Consider the following 16,606-nt stretch of genomic DNA (forward strand, 5'->3'; position numbering starts at 1 on the left):
TTGAGCTCTATGCCATAACTCACACACAAAAACTAGTAATTACTTTATAGCAACACCAACAGTTTATCTATAATTTTAGGACTTGAAAAATAAGGTACAGAATATATGTTACATTTTTCATAGTTGACTATCAAGACAATTGTTTAAAACATTTACACATAGGCAACTTTTAAAGGTTAAAATAATTTAATGAGTATTGTGCAAGATCTTTACTTATATATATGTAATTTGAAAACCACACGAATGTAAGGATGTCAGGGAGCCTAGGACATTGCAGTCAGGGCAGAAAGACATTTAGTAGCTATCTTAGAAAGTGACAAACCACCTGTCCCGATTGGCTCGAAGTAGAAATGCCAGCCACATGTACTCCTTATGAGCCATAAACATATATAATTGACTAAAAAGACAGACAAAGAAAGATAATGTCCATTAACATCTATGCATCCCTGTTTTACCTTTAGAGACCTCCTTAATGCCTGCATTTTTTAAATGCAGCAGAAGTGACCTTAGATTCTGCGTCAGCTACCATAGTTAAGCTGAAATCGGAGGCAGCTGGCATTTGATGCAGACCAGTTGAGAATACATACAAAACACAGTGTAGCCCTGACCGGTGTGGCTCAGTTCGCTGGGTGTGGTTCCAAGACAAAGGGTCACTTGTTGGATTCCTAGTTGGGGCACATGCCTGGGTTGTGGGTTTGGGCCCCCACTGGGGAACATGCAAGAGGCAACTGATTGATGTTTCTCTCTCACATCAATGTTTCTCTCCCTCTCTTTCTCCCTCCCCTCCTCTCTCTTTCAAAATACATAAAAAACCTTTTTTAAAAATTTTAAAAACACATTATTAAAGAGGTTAATTTCATACCTTCAGCACTAAAATGCACTGGCTAAGAAAGCTGTGGAACTATCTTTAAGTGAAAACTTAATGTTTGAACTAATATTTAACTTGAGAGTAGAAACAAAGGAGAAAAAAAGCTCACAAATTTTCAACGACCCTCAGGACAATTTCATGAAGACTCTCTGCCATCCAGAATGTCCAGGCTCCAGAACACTTACTGTACAGAAGTATGGTTTGCGCTCTGAGCTTCAAAAAACGTCATGTTGTTTGTATCAAAGAAAAAAATTAAGTTAATTATTTCACAGGCAGCAAATCCGCGGTTTCTTTCTCAAAGCCCCCTTTGTGTAGGTATGAAAATTTCATGGCATTGCCAGGGACCCAACCAGCCAGATGCCACCTCAATGTGCTTGCTTTTTAGCATTCTGTGACATGCACACCGCCTGCTGAGGATGTGAAAGGAGACAAGTCAGAAGATAATGAGCCAATTTCAGGTGTCTTCACATTCTGTCAAAGTGAACATTGGAAAGTGTTTATCACTATTATTTATAACATTAAAGAAAAAAGATTTTGAAATTTGTTGTTGCTCTGGAATGCTTAGCTAACACTCCATGGATAATAACCAAAGGGTAATTGCGTGGTAACACTGCAGTATATCAGTCAAAGGGAATCATGTTTTTTCTCAATTCAGGCAGGCTGGTCCTGGGGTCTATTCTCTGGCCCTGCTCCCTTCGAGTCCTCCACTGCTGCCTGCCTGGCCCTCCACTGAGTTGGGAGCCAGGATGCAGGCTGCTGTGAACTTGTACCAGGAGACGATGAAGCATGTGGTTCCTGACATCTGGCTGGAGGAGTAGCTACACCGGGCGCCATGACCCTTGGACTATTGCAACAACCCAGAGGCACTAAGGATGGTTTGAGTGGCCTGGCTCTTGCTCTTCTTCAAGCTAATTGAGCTGAGGACACAATGATCTTTATTCTCTGGAAAAAAGATGGACAGGTAGCCTTCCTACATGTCTTCCACCATTCAGTGCTTCCTTGGAGCTGGTGGCAGGGAGTAAAAATTGCACCAGGAGGAAAGGGCTCTTTCCCTGCCATGGTAAACTCCTCTGTGCAGGCCATCATGTGCCTGCACTATGGAGAGTCTGCCCTTGGCCCTGTGGCTCAGTCCTACCTCTGGCAGAAAAAGCACGTGACAGCCATCCAGCTGATCCAGTTTGTCCTGGTCTGGCTGCCCATCTCCCAGTACTACTTCATGCCCAGCTGTAACTACCGGTACCCAGTCATTATGCACCTCATCTGGATGTATGGCACCATCTTCTTCGGGCTCTTCTCCAACTTCTGGTATCATTCTTACACCAAAGGCAAATGGCTGCCCTGTGCAGTTCAGCAAAATAGGGCTTCAGGTATTGCCAAAGTCAAGGCCAACTGAGAAACTTGCTCTAGCAAGGTGCCCACCTAAGTGCCTCAGGACTGCACCTTAGGCAGCATCTGTCATTGTCCTCCCCACCCACACCTGTGACCAGGGCTCATGTGGTCAGGACTGAGCAGGGACAAGCCTTTCCCTCCCCACAGCTGGTACACAGGGGCCCAGCTTCTGTTCCTCACCTACTTCTCCCAACCAGCCCCAGAGATGTGGCCACATTGCCCTCTGCCACTCCAGAGCTTATGTCCCCCTCCCTGCCTTAACCTCAGGAAAGGAACATTCAGGGCTGCTACCCTCCCCCCAGGGGCTTGTGGCCTTTTCCTCACAATGAAAAGGTCAGCAATAGTCTGTCACTGTGGACCCACGCCCCCTCCTTTTCCATCCCACATGTCAAAGAGGGTGGGAGGCCTGGAATACAGCCTGTGGAGGCTGCTCACTCACTTATGTCTTCATTAAAAGTGACAGGAAATTTTTTTTAAAATGGTTTCATGAACTTTTGTGCCTCCCAAACTAACATTTTACATAAAAATCAGCTCCAACACATATTTTAAGGATTTTTCATCACAACCACAACTTGCTACTAGTTAAATAACGAAGAATGAATATAACATCTTTATTTTTTCTAAGATTTTATTTATTTATATTTAGACAGAGGGGAAGGGAGGGACAAAGAGAGGGAGGGAAACATCAATGTGTGGTTGCCTCTCACACACCCCCTACTGGGGGGACCTGGCCCACAACCCAGGCATGTGCCCTGGCTGAGAATCGAACCGGCGACCCTTTGGTTCACAGGCTGGAGCTCAATCCGCTGAGCCACACCAGCCAGGGAAAATGTATCATCTTTAAAACAAAAACTTTTTCAGGCACAATGGGCATACCATACAATAAAATAATTATCCAAAGTATTCAACGGGGCGAGTTTGAACTTTTACATAGCTGTGCGATCACGGCCACAGCCTCTCCTCATTTCCGTTTGTGTTCTCTCCTGCTGCCCCTCCCCAGCTCTCCCCCAGGCACCCATGGATCTACACTGTGTCACTTTAAATTAGTTTGCATTTTCTCGAATTTTACAAAAGTGGTTCTACTGTGTCTTGCTTCTATCACTTACCATAATTATATTCAGATTCATTTTGTAGTTTTATGCATTAATAGCATTCTTTCTGATTTCTGAGTAGTATTCCATTGCATAAATATTAACACAATTTCTTTATTCACTTGATGGATATCTAGGTACTTTCTAGTTTTTGACTATTACAAATAAAGCTGCTAAGAACATAGGCTTTGAGGAGAACCCAGATGGCGGCGTAGGTAGACACACTGCGCCTCCTCGCACAACCAGAACTGACAGAGAATCGAACAGCAAGGGGGACCGACACCAAGGAAATAGAAAATAAACATTCATCCAGACTGGTAGGAGGGGCGGAGACGGGCACCGGGGTGGAGAGGACTCCCGTGGCTGTGGCGGGACTGAGACTGGTGGAGTGTGGGACAAATGGCGCAGGCAGTCTGAGCACTAGCAGACCCTGCGACCCCACATTTGCACAAATAAACCCAGAGGGCCGGACTCAGAGTGGCGGAGAACGGGGCAGGCAGAGCAGCGGGTAGCACCCCGCAGCCCCACAGTCGCCCACAGATAAACTGGACGAACTGCGGGGAGCGAAGCAGACCCCGTAACCCAGGGCTCCAGCTCAGGGAAATAAAGCCTCAAACCTCTGATTGAAAATGCCCGTGGGGGTTGGGGCGGCAGCAGGAGAGACTCCCAGCCTCACAGGAGAGGTTGTTGGAGAGACCCACAGGGGCCTAGAGTGTGCACAGGCCCACTTACTCGGGAACCAGCACCAGAGTGGCCCAGTTTGATTGTGGGTATCGGAGTGAAAGATTGAAAGCCAGAGGAGAGTGAGGCGGGCGCCATTGCTCCCACTCGGCCCCTCCCCCACGTACAGCATCACAGCGCTGCGACCAGCATTACCCCGCCCTGGTGAACACCTAAGGCTCCGCCCCTTAAAGTAACAGATGCACCAAGACAAACAAACAAACAAACAAACAAAAAAATGGCCCAAATGACAGAACACTTCAAAGCTCCAGAAAAAATACAACTAAGCGAGGAAGAGATAGCCAACCTATTGGATGCATAGTTCAAAGCACTGGTTATCAATATGCTCACAGACTTGGTTGAATCTATTCGAAAAACAGATGAAAAAATGAAGCCTATGCTAAGAGAAAGGAAAATGTACAGGGAACCAATAGTGATGAGAAGGAAACTGGGACTCATATCAATGGTGTGGACCAGAAGGAAGAAACAAACATCCAACCAGAAAAGAATGAAGAAACAAGAACTTGGAAAAATGAGGAGAGGCTTAGGAACCTCCCGGACGCCTTGAAACGTTCCAACATCCGAATTATAGGGGTGCCAGAAGGAGAAGAGGAAGAACAAGAAATTGAAAACTTATTTGAACAAATAATGAAGGAGAACTTCCCTAATCTGGCAAAGGAAATAGACTTCTGGGAAGTCCAGGAAGCTCAGAGAGTCCCAAAGAAGCTGGACCCAAGGAGGAACACACCAAGGCACATCATAATTACATTACCCAAGATTAAACGCAAGGACCTACATCCAAGATTACTGTATCCAGCAAAGCTATCACTTAGAATGGAAGGGAAGATAAAGTGTTTCTCAGATAAGGTCAAGTTAAAGAAGTTCATCATCACCAAGCCCTTATTATATGAAATGTTAAAGGGAGTTACCTAAGAAAAAGAAGATCAAAAATAGGAACAGTAAAAATGACAGCAAACTCACAGTTATTAATGGCCACACATAAGACAAAAACGAGAGCAAACTAGGCAAACAAGTAGGACATGAGGGTTGTCATTAAGGGAGTGGGAGGGGGAGAGGGGGGGAAAGGTACAGAGAATAAGTAGCATAGACGATAGGTGGAAAATAGACCAGGGGGAGGGTAAAAATAGTGTAGGAAATGTAGAAGCCAAAGAACTTATAAGTATGACCTATGGACATGAACTATAGGGGGGGAATGTGGGAGGGAGGGGGGTGGGCAGGATGGAGTGGAGTGGGGGGAAAAATGGGACAACTGTAATAGCATAATCAATAAGTATATTTAAAAAAAAGAACATAGGCTTTTGTTTCTCTTGAGTAAGCACTAGGAGCAAAATAACTCAGTCATATGGTAAGAGTATGTAAACATTTTCAGAAACTCCCACACTGTTTTCCAAAGTAGTTGTACCTGTGTAGATTCCCACTGTTCATATTAGCTCTGGTTTCTCCACATCCTCACCAATTCTTGATACAGTGGGTCTTTTTCATTTTAACCATTCTAAAAGTGGGTGGTGGGACTCTATGGTTTTAATCCTAAATGAAGGATTATTTGCATTTATTCTAAATGAATAATGTTGAGCATTTTTTCATGTCTTTATTTGCTATATTTTTGGGTGATGTCTCTGTTCAAACCTTTTGCATGTTTTTAAATTGAACTGTGTATCCTTCATTAGATGTATGCCTTACAAATATTTTCTTCCAATCTGTGGCTTGTCTTTTCATTCTCTTATAGTGTCTTTTGAAGAGGGAAAGTTTTTCATTTTAATGAAGTACAATGTATGAGTTTTTCTTTTGTAGATTGTGCTTTTGTTGTCCTATGTACGAAATCTTTGCTGCACTCACAGTCATAAAGATTTTCTTGTGTATTTTCTTCTATCAATTTTATAATCCTAGATTTCACAGTAGCTCAATAAGCCATCTTTAGTTAATTTTATATGTGCTACAAAGTATTGATCAAAGTTCATTTTTGCATTTATTGATAGATAGCCAATTATTCCAGAACTATTTGTTAAAAGTATTTTTTTCCTCCCTTGAAAAGTATGGGTATATTTCTGGGCTCTCAACTCTGTTACATTGCTCTATTTATCTAGTACGTTGATCTTTTTACCCAAGGCCACAGTCTTGATTATTGCAGCTTTATAATAAATGTTGAACAAAAGTTGTATTAGCCTATGAACTTTATTTGTTTGTTTTTCAAAATTGTTTTGGATATTTTATATTCTTTTTCATTTCCAGATGACTTTTTAAGATCAATTTGTTAATTTCTATAAAAAGATGTGCTGAGATTTTTATTGCAATAGCACTGAATCTGTAGATCAGTTTAAAGTCACTTGACATAGTCACAATATTGAGGCTAACTACCCATAACAGGGAATATCTCTCCATTTATTTAGGCCTTTAGTTTCTCTTAGTAATATTTGACAGTTTCTAGTATATAAGAGTTGCTCAACTTTTGTCAGATTTATCCCTAAGCATTTTATAATTTTGAAATATGTAAATAGAATTATTTATTTCAAAATCTTAATGTTCATCACTAGTTTATAGAAATACAATAGATTATATGATATAGTATATAATATAATATAATACATATGATATAACTACAATTACTACCTTATACTCATTTTTTAACTCAAAACTACAAGTTTATTTTTTAATTTTTATTTTTTAAATATATTTTGTTGATCATGCTATTACAGTTGTCCCATGTTCTCCACCTTTATTCCCCCGCACACCCTCTCCCACCCACATTCCCCACCACCTTAGTTCATGTCCATGGGTCATAATATAAATTCTCTGGCTTCTACATTTCCTATACATTTCTTAACCCCCCACCCCACCATCTATTTTGTACCTACCATTTATGCTATTTATTCCCTGTACCTTTTCCCCCATTTCCCCGCCTCCCCACTGATAACCCATGAGATCTCCATTTTTGTGATTCTGTTCCTATTCTAGTTGTTGGCTTAGTTTGTGGGGGGGGGGGGTTACGTTCAGTTTTTAATAGTTGTGAGTTTGTTGTCATTTTACTGTTCATATTTTTGATCTTCTTTTTCTTAGATAAGTCCCTTTAACATTTCATATAATAAGGGCTTGGTGATGATGAACTCCTTTAACTTGACCTTATCTGGAAAGCACTTTATCTGCCCTTCCATTCCAAATGATAGCTTTGCTGGATAGAGTAATCTTGGATATAGGTCCTTGACTTTCATGACTTGGAATACCTCTTTCCAGCCCCTTCTTGCCTGCAAAGTTCCTTTTGAGAAATCAGCTGAGAGTCCTATGGGAACTCCTTTGTAGGTAACTGTCTCCATTCCTCTTGCTGCTTTTAAGATTCTCTCCTTATCTTTCATCTTGGGTAATGTAATTATGCTGGGCCTTGGTGTGTGCTTCCTTGGATCCAACTTCTTTGGGACTCTGTGAGCTTCCTGGACTTCCTGGAAGTCTATTTCTTTCACCAGATTGGGGAAGTTTTCCTTCATTATGTTTTCAAGTAAGTTTTCAATTTCTTGCTCTTCCTCTCCTCCTTCTGGCACCTCTATGGTTCTGTTGTTGGAACATTTCAAGTTGTCCCAGAGGTTCCATAGCCTCTCCTCATCTTTTTGAATTCTTGTTTCTTCCTTCTGTTCTGATTGAATGTTTATTTCTTCCTTCTGGTCCAAACCATTGATTTGAACCCCAGCTTCCTTCCCATCACCGTTGGTTCCCTGTACATTTGTCTTCATTTCACTTTTCATAGCCTTCACTTTCCCCTCTATTTTGTGACCATACTCAACCATTTCTGTGAGCATCCTGATTACCAGTGTTTTGAACTGTGCATCTGATAGGTTGGCTATCTTTTCATTGCTTAGTTCTATTTTTGAAGTTTTGATCTGTTCTTTCAATTGGGCCATATTTCTTTGTCTCAGCACACTTGTTACATTGTCAGTGGCAGAGACTTAGGTATTAGCCAGTGCAGGGCAACCCAAGCCACTGCATTATGGCACTGTCTGTGTGGGAGGGGTCCAAGAAGGAACAATGCTGCTTGCTCAGCTCTCTCCCAGCTTCAAGCCACTTCCCCCACTGCCCACAAGCAAATTGGTCCCTTCTGGTGATGCTTCCCAGGTGGGTGGTTTTGTGTACATTCTAGGACTCTGCGGATCTCTCCAACGAACTCTCCTGTGAGGCTGGGAGTATCTCCCACCACCTCAACCCCCAAAGGTTTTTATAGCCAAAAGTTTTGAGGCTTTGTTTTCCCATGCTGGCACTCTGGGTTTCTCTGTCTGCCTTGCTTCCCAGTTGTTCCTCCCAGTTTATCTGCACGCAATGTGGGACTGCTCAAGTCTGCCAGCAACCACCTTGTCCACCCGGTCCACCACCTTGCCATGCATCCTCTCCACCCCAGTTGCCCATCTCCACCCCTCCTACCAGTCTGAATGAATGTTTCTTCTTTAATTCCTTGGTTGTCGGACTTCCATACAGTTTGACTTTCTGGAAGTTCTGGGTTTTCAGAACTTCCATTGTTGTTCTGACACTGTGGAAGTGTTTTTTTTTTTTTAATTCGTTGTTGTCCTTATTTTGTTTGGGCAGGGGGAGGCAAAGTTTATCTACCTATGCCTCCATCTTGGCCAGAAGTCCCTTATCTCCAAATTTTAACATTGATTGGAATTAGGGAAACTTGTTTTCTAACTAAAGAAAACCTGAGGATATTTTTAAATCAATAGGGTTAAAGGTTAAGAGAAGGTATTCAGTTATACAGGTACCAAAGAGCTGAATTTTGGCAAAGCAAGTTCCTAATTTTCAGACAAATTAAGGTAAATTAACATTAAAAAACCTTTTAAGCTTTAAAAAATTACACAAGTCACATGTGATCATTTTCAAAAAGTCAGAAGAAAAAGACAAGTATTTGAAGCCCTAATCCACTAACCAGGATAATCTCTATTAACATGTCAGTGTACATCTGTTGAGCTGGACATCTGTTTGTCCCTCTAGATCCACTCACAATCCTGCCCATCCCCAGGTGAGGAAGTAACTGCTCTGTGCCTTTAGAGACTGATCTAATCAGACTACATCAAAGAACTCCTTTTTGACGTAGGAGTTCTTTGACATCGAAGAACTCCTTTTAACCAGAACTCCTGATTTCTGGTTAAGCTCAGTGAATGAATAACACTGTTAAGACAGTGGGGGAAGGAAGCGGAAAGAGAGGTCAAGATATTCATTTCCCAGCAGCCACAATGTAGAGTGGGAAGGCTACATCCCTTCAGGGACAGTCACAAACCCCATGCAAAGGCCTTCCCCCATAGCAGCCCCTTCCTGTGGCCCTTTCATGAGCCTAGGCTTGTGGCAAGCCCATCCTATCCTCCACACTCATCAGCTATAGATTCTGTACTACTCCTTTTTGTTTCTCTACATCCTGCCTACACCTTGTAAATAATTCGTCTATATAACACCGCTCAAATCACTCCAGCTGAGTGTGACATTCATGTCCTGCTGCTACCTTGACTAACCTCTGTCTAGATTTTAAAGTTTTTTTTCAATTACAGTTTTCATTTAATACTATTTTGTATTAGTTTCAGGTGCACTAGATTTTTAAGTATAATTATATATATAATACCTTATACTAAATATATATATACACACACATATACATGCACTCACATTTTTACAAAATACCTGCATAACATACCAGCTATTATATAGCTATATCAAAATCTGTATGAATTACTATTATTCAAAATTTACATCATTTCCATTTTTTTATTCTAAATAACGATGCAATAAATATGTACATATATATATCTTTGCACTCTTGTTTATGTTATTGTCATGAGACACATTCTTAGCAGCAGTATTTCTGTGACAAAGGGTATGTGCATATTTAAGGCTTTTGATATTGTCAAATAGCCTTTCACACAGGCCATAATGGTATGCACCTCCCCACGCAGCCTACTAGAATGCCCATATGCCCATTATTCCACCCACTCACTAACACTTCACCAAAACATGTTTTGCAGAAAGAAAATTAACCTCTTCAGTTCCATGTATTCACACCAGTTAGTACTGTGCAATGAAACTGTACCCAAAACTACCAAGTTGCCACCTGGATAGCAATTCAAACATCAGTTCTTACTTCCAATTTCAGAAATCATAAAATAGCATTTTCTGACATCTCCCTTTTCCACATGTCTCCCCCAGTAAGTACAGTCTTTAAACCCTTAAAATATAATGTGTAAAAATTCTTCCAGTGATTCTTTGGGAATGGAAAAAGCCATACATATAAGTCCTAAACCAAATAAGCTAGGGCAGATTTAATAAAATCCTTAATTTCTTTTACAAAGTATAAAGGAAAATTATCACACATTAAGATTTAAGTCAATCCCACAGAGGCCAAAGGAACAAAATAGAGCCCAGAAATAAATCTATGCATATTTGGTCAATTAATTTATGGCAAAGAGCCCAGAATACACGATGGGGAAAGGATAGTTTCTTTAATAAATGACATTGGGAAAACTAGACAGCCACGTGCAAAAGAATGAAACTGGAACCCTATCTTATACCATAAACAAAAATCAACTCAAAATTCATTAAAGACTTGAACATAACACCTGAAACCATTAAATTCCTAAAAGAAAATATAGGCTGTAAGCTACTTAACATCAATCTTGACAATGATTTTTTGGATTTGACTCCAAAAGCAAAGGCAACAAAAGCAAAAATAAAAAAGTGTAACATCAAACTAAAAAGCCTCTGCACAGCAAAGGAAACCATCAATAAACATAAGGGAACAAAATGAAAAGGTAACCTGAGTGGGAGAAAATATTTGTAAATCATATATCTAACAAGGGGTTAATATCCAAAATATATAAAGGACTCATGTAACTCAATAGCAAAAAAAAAGGAAAGAAATCTGATTTTAAAACTGGTAGAGGATCTGAATAAACATTTTTCCAAAGAAGACATACAGAAAGCAAACAGGTAGATGAAAAAGTGCTCACCATCACTAATCATTGGGGAAATGCAAGTCAAAATCACAATGAGATACCACCTCACACCTGTTAGTTAGAATGGCTGTTTTAAAAAGGACAAATAATGAGTGTTAATGAGGATGTGCAGAAAAGACAATCCTTGCGCACTGTTGGCAAAAATGTAAACTGATCCAGTCTCTATGGAAAACAGTATGGAGGTTCCTCAAAAACATAAAAATACCATATGATACAGCAATTTTATTTCTGAGCATTTATCCCAAAGATATAAAATCACCCCCTCAAAAAGATATCTGGGACTTCCGGCCAACATGGAGGCATAGGTAGACACACTGTGCCTCCTCGCACAACCAAAAGAAGGACAACAATTTAAAAACAAAAACCAACCAGAACTGCCAGAAAATTGAACTGTATGGAAGTCCAACATCCAAGGAGATAAAGAAGAAACACTCATCCAGACCGGTAGGAGGGGTGGAGACGGGCAGCTGGGCGGAGAGGACTCACAGCAAGGCCGCTGCTGGCAGACCCAGCGAAGTGGCAGACTGTGGTGTGGGGTGGGCAAAGCTGCAGCTGGCTGGTGAGGCAGCAGCTGGTGGACCAGGTGACAGACTATGTAACCCAGAGTTCCAGAGCGAGGAAATAAAGCCTCAAACCACTGATTGAAAACACCCGTGGGGGTTGAGACGGCAGTGGGAGAAACTCCCAGCCTCACAGGAGAGTTCCTTGGAGAGACCCACAGGGTCCCAGAATGTCCACAAACCCACCCCCTCAGGAATCAGCACCAGAAGGGCCCAATTTGATTGTGGGTAGCGGAGGGAGTGACTGAAATCCGGCAGAGAGTGGAGCAAGCACCATTGCCCCCTATAGACCCCTGCCCCATATACAGCATCACAGGGCAGCCACAAGAGTTACCCTGCCCTGGTGAATACCTAAGGCTCCGCCCCTTTACATAACAGGCACGCCAAGACAAAAAAAAAATGGCCCAAATGAAAAAACAGATCAAAGCTCCAGAAAAAATACAACTAAGCAACGAAGAGATAGCCAACCTATCAGATGTACAGTTCAAAACACTGGTAATCAGTATGCTCACAGAATTGGTTGAATTTGGTCACAAATTAGATGAAAAAATGAAGGCTATGCTAAGAGAAACAAGAGAAAATGTACAGGGAACCAATATTGATGGGAAGGAAACCAGGACTCAAATCAACAGTGTGAACCAGAAGGAAGAAAGAAATATCCAAACAGAAAAGAATGAAGAAACAAGAATTAAAAAAACTGAGGAGAGGCTTAGGAACCTCCAGGACATCTTGAAACATTCCAGCATCCGAATTATAGGGGTACCAGAAGGAGAAGAGGAAGAACAAGAAATTGAAAACTTATTTGAACAAATAATGAAAGAGAACTTCCCCAATCTGGCAAAGGAAATAGACTTCCAGGAATTCCAGGAAGCTCAGAGAGTCCCAAAGAAGCTGGACCCAAGGAGGAACACACCAAGGCACATCATTATTACATTACCCAAGATGAAACAGAAGGAGAGCATCTTGGAAGCAGCAAGAGAAAAGGACACAGTTACCTACAAAGGAGTTTCCATAAGACTGTCAGCTGATTTCTTAAAAGAAACCTTGCAGGCAAGAAGGGGCTGGAAAGAAGTATTCCAAGTCATGAAAGGCAAGGACCTACATCCAAGATTGCTCTATCCAGCAAAGCTTTCATTTAGAATGGAGGGAAGATAAAGTGCTTCTCAGATAAGGTCAAGTTAAAGGAGTTCATCATCACCAAGCCCTTATTATATGAAATGTTAAAGGGATTTATCTAAGAAAAAGAAGATCAAAAATACGAACAGTAAAAATGACAGCAAACTCACAGTTATTAACAACCACACCTAAAACAAAAACAAAAGCAAACTAAGCAAACAACTAGAACAGGAACAGAACCACAGAAATGGAGATCACATGGAGGGTTATCAACAGGGGAGTGGGAGGGGGAGGAGGGGGAAGGTACAGAGAATAAGTAGCATAACTGGTAGGTAGAAAATAGACAGGGGGAGGGTAAGAATAGTGTAGGAAATGTAGAAGCCAAAGAACTTACATGTATGACCCATGGACATGAACTATAGGGGGAGAATGTGGGAGGGAGGGAGTGGGCAGGATAGAGTGGAGTGAAGGGGGGGAAAATGGGACAACTGTAATAGCATAATCAATAAAATATATTAAAAAATAAATAAATGAAATAATATAAAATTTTTTTAAAAAAGATATGTGGACTCCCATGTCTACTGCAGCATTATGTGCAATAGCCAACACAGGGAAACCACCAAAGTGTCCATCGATGGACACAGAAGATGTGGTCCATATACACAATGGGATATTATTGAGCCATAAAAGAAGGAAATCTTGCCATTTTTGGCCACATGCATGGACTTTGATGACAACATGCTATGTGAAATACATCAGACAGAGAAAGGCAAATACTGTGTGGTTTCACTTATATGTGGAATCTTAAAAATAAAAAAAGAGTTAGATACAGAGAATAGATTGGTAGTTGCGATAGGTGAGGGGCTTGGGGAGGGTAAAATAGGTGAAGGTGGTCAAAGGTACAAACTCCAGTTATAAAATAAATAAGTCATGGAGACAGAATGTGCAGCTTGGTGCTATGGCTAATAATACTGTACTGCGTATGTATTTAAAAGTTGCTAAGAAAGTACATCTTAAAAGTCCTCATCACAAGGAAAAAATAATTTGTAAACATGTGCGGAGATGGATGTTAACTAGACTTACTGTGGTGATCGTTTCACATTAAATCCATATACCACATCATTATGTTGTACACTGAAACTAATATAATGCTATACGTTAATTATACCTCAGTTTAAAATAAAGATTAAGTCAGTCTTATGAAAATAAATGGAATCCCATGGCTATGGAAGACATCAGAGTCAAGGGTCTTTGAGGATACGGCCTTCTATTGAATGCAAGAAACAGAAAAGACATGAACAATGCTAACGGTGGCCCCAAAACAGTGGAAATCAAATTCTAAGAGCCTTGGCCAGGTGGCTTGGCTGATTGGAGTGTCATCTCATACACCACAGTTTTTCAGGTTCAAATCCCAGTCAGGGCACATACATAGATTGTGGGCTCGATCCTGGTTGGGGTGTGTACAGGAGGCACAACCCATGTTTCTCTCTCTCTCTCTCTCTCTCTCTCTCTCTCTCTCTCTCTCTCTCTCCCCCCCTGACTCTCTAAAATCAATAAATATATCGTTGGGTGAGGATTTTAAAAGTACAAATAAATAAAAATACACTCAACTTTAAATAATAATAATTGTAAGAACAGGGTCTCTGAAAAGGAAAAATAAAAACAAACAAACCTCTAGCCAATCAAGAAAAAAAAGAACAAGTATATACAAAAGGAAACAAAATGGAGGGTAACCATAGTTATTGAGGGTTTTTTTTTCTTTTTGAAGTACTATGACTCTAAGCTAAAACTTTAAAAATATATGTGAAATACAGAATTTTCTAAGAAAATTAGAATGACAAGTATTACTTCATCAGATCAATATACATGGAATAAGTGGAAAATGTTGACCAAAAAAAAGGCAGAAGAGACTACATATTAAGAGCGCAGCCTTAAATTCCATTGTCCTTCCAACCCTGGCTAAGACCACCTCGGTATCTCCTCCAACTATCCTCTGAGCTTGGCTGGAGAAAAATCACAATCAACCTCAAATGGGTCATGAACACTGCAAAGGAACTACAGAATTATGTATTTCTAGTTGTATTACTTTCCTATTCTCTACATCTCTATAACATAGATAAAATCTTCTCTCTTCTTCTCAAACTTCTGAATTCTGCCACACACTCTTGCCCCCTCCCAGGTGGACCAAATCTCTCAGCAGGCAATCTGGGGAAATCAGACTTCTGTTTTCATGAAGAAACAATAGCCATCAGGACTTCCTCAAATTCATGCCACTAGAACAATAACGCAAACCTTAATCATAATTAATCTTTTTTCCCCTCTTATGCCAGAGAAATAAGTGGCCAACTCTTATGACTTCACAGGTACCTTATTCTGTCCTATATCTTCAAACTGCCTCTCTCTACTGGCCCCTTCCCATTAGTCTTCCAACATCTTCCCTCCTATGAGCTCCTTCCCTTTCTGCTCCTTTTCATTCCTCATCTCCCTTTTGTTTCACAACCCACCACATTCTGGCTATTAGTTTCAACAAAAGGCCACTTGTCAAATTCATCACTAACCTCCGGGTTCACTCCAATCAACACTTTGTAGTTCTTTGCCTGAGCGTCCCTAGACAGTATTTGATACTGTTGACCATATTCTTCCTATCTGCTGCCTAATTAACAGGTTTGGTTTTTCTTTTTCCCTACGGGTTGAATTTTCACTTTGTAATATAATTTATAACAATGTATTGGTTCATGTATCTAATCAATAGTACAAGCTAAAAAGCTCCAATCCTGCCAAAGTAAGTCTCCTTCCCACCATTCCAGCTTCTCCAGTTCCCTCACGCAGAGGCCACATGCTGCAAGCACTGTGTGAGCCTGGAGCTAGGAGTGCAGCCGGTCCTTCCCGCCAGGAAGAAAACCCTGCTGGCCCAAGAACGGTGGCTACCCAGAAGGAACAGGAGATAGGCAGGCAGGTTCCTGAGGACGTTGTTTGAATATAGGTATCTAATTGACTCCGAAGCTTACTCAGACTTCAAATCTTCAAAATCTCTAGACTTTTCTAGTAATGGGAAAGAATAAATTCCCATTTTTATAAAGCTAGCTTGAACTGAGTTTCTGTAATTTGTAACTGAAGTGGTCCTGACTAATACGAGGGAATAGTCTGTAGAAATTTTTAGAACACAAAATTGACAGGGTTTCATTATCAATTAGACATGGAAAATCAAATTACCCAAGTGTATATGGGGGCCTGGGGAGGGTTGGCTAAGGTCCTAGACCCACATCTGGAAAGAAGAAGTTTACGTTTCACAAAATTGCCACATGTGATTGTGTGAGGAAAGGTGAAGATCAGAAATAAGTTAAGGGTCCTAAAGCTGGTAATTCGAATGGATGCTCAAAAATAAGCCCCAGTCTAGAAATAAGACATTAAGAGCCCACAGACTCCTAACCTTAAGTCTTAAGCTGGGGCAGAGATCAATTTATCTAAGAGAATCTGAGCTAGCAACTGCCAAGAAAAAGTCAAGGATCTGGAAAAACAGAGATCAAAGTTACACTGGATAGGTACATACCAGGTCTGGACAACCAAGGCAAGTAAACATCTGCATAGAAATAGAAAAAAGAGGGGGGGGAGTAAGTTAGGTGGAACAAAGCTGATATTAGCACTAAAGCCCTAAAATTACCTAAGAAGGACAGTTGGCTCTCTGATTTATTTTGCAGGTACTGCTGAGGGATGGCAGCTGCGGCACAAAGGACTGTACAAAAAGTAGTTGTCGCTCACTTAGACAACTGTGACATAAGCAATCTCATTAAGGCAGGACAAGGGAAGGAAAACTAGAGATGAGAAAGATAAAATAAGTAGAAAGCATAGGAAATCAAAGAAAATTAC

At 40.8% G+C, this 16,606-nt stretch overlaps 1 pseudogene; it reads left to right on the top strand.

Moving 5' to 3' along the window:
* Nucleotides 1-1,507: 1,507 nt before the first annotated feature.
* On the top strand, nt 1,508-2,261 carry LOC112296597 (very long chain fatty acid elongase 1 pseudogene; annotated as a pseudogene).
* The last annotated feature ends 14,345 nt before the right edge of the window (nt 2,262-16,606 follow it).

This window comes from Desmodus rotundus, chromosome 7, assembly GCF_022682495.2.
Source record: "Desmodus rotundus isolate HL8 chromosome 7, HLdesRot8A.1, whole genome shotgun sequence".
NCBI lineage: Eukaryota > Metazoa > Chordata > Mammalia > Chiroptera > Phyllostomidae > Desmodus > Desmodus rotundus.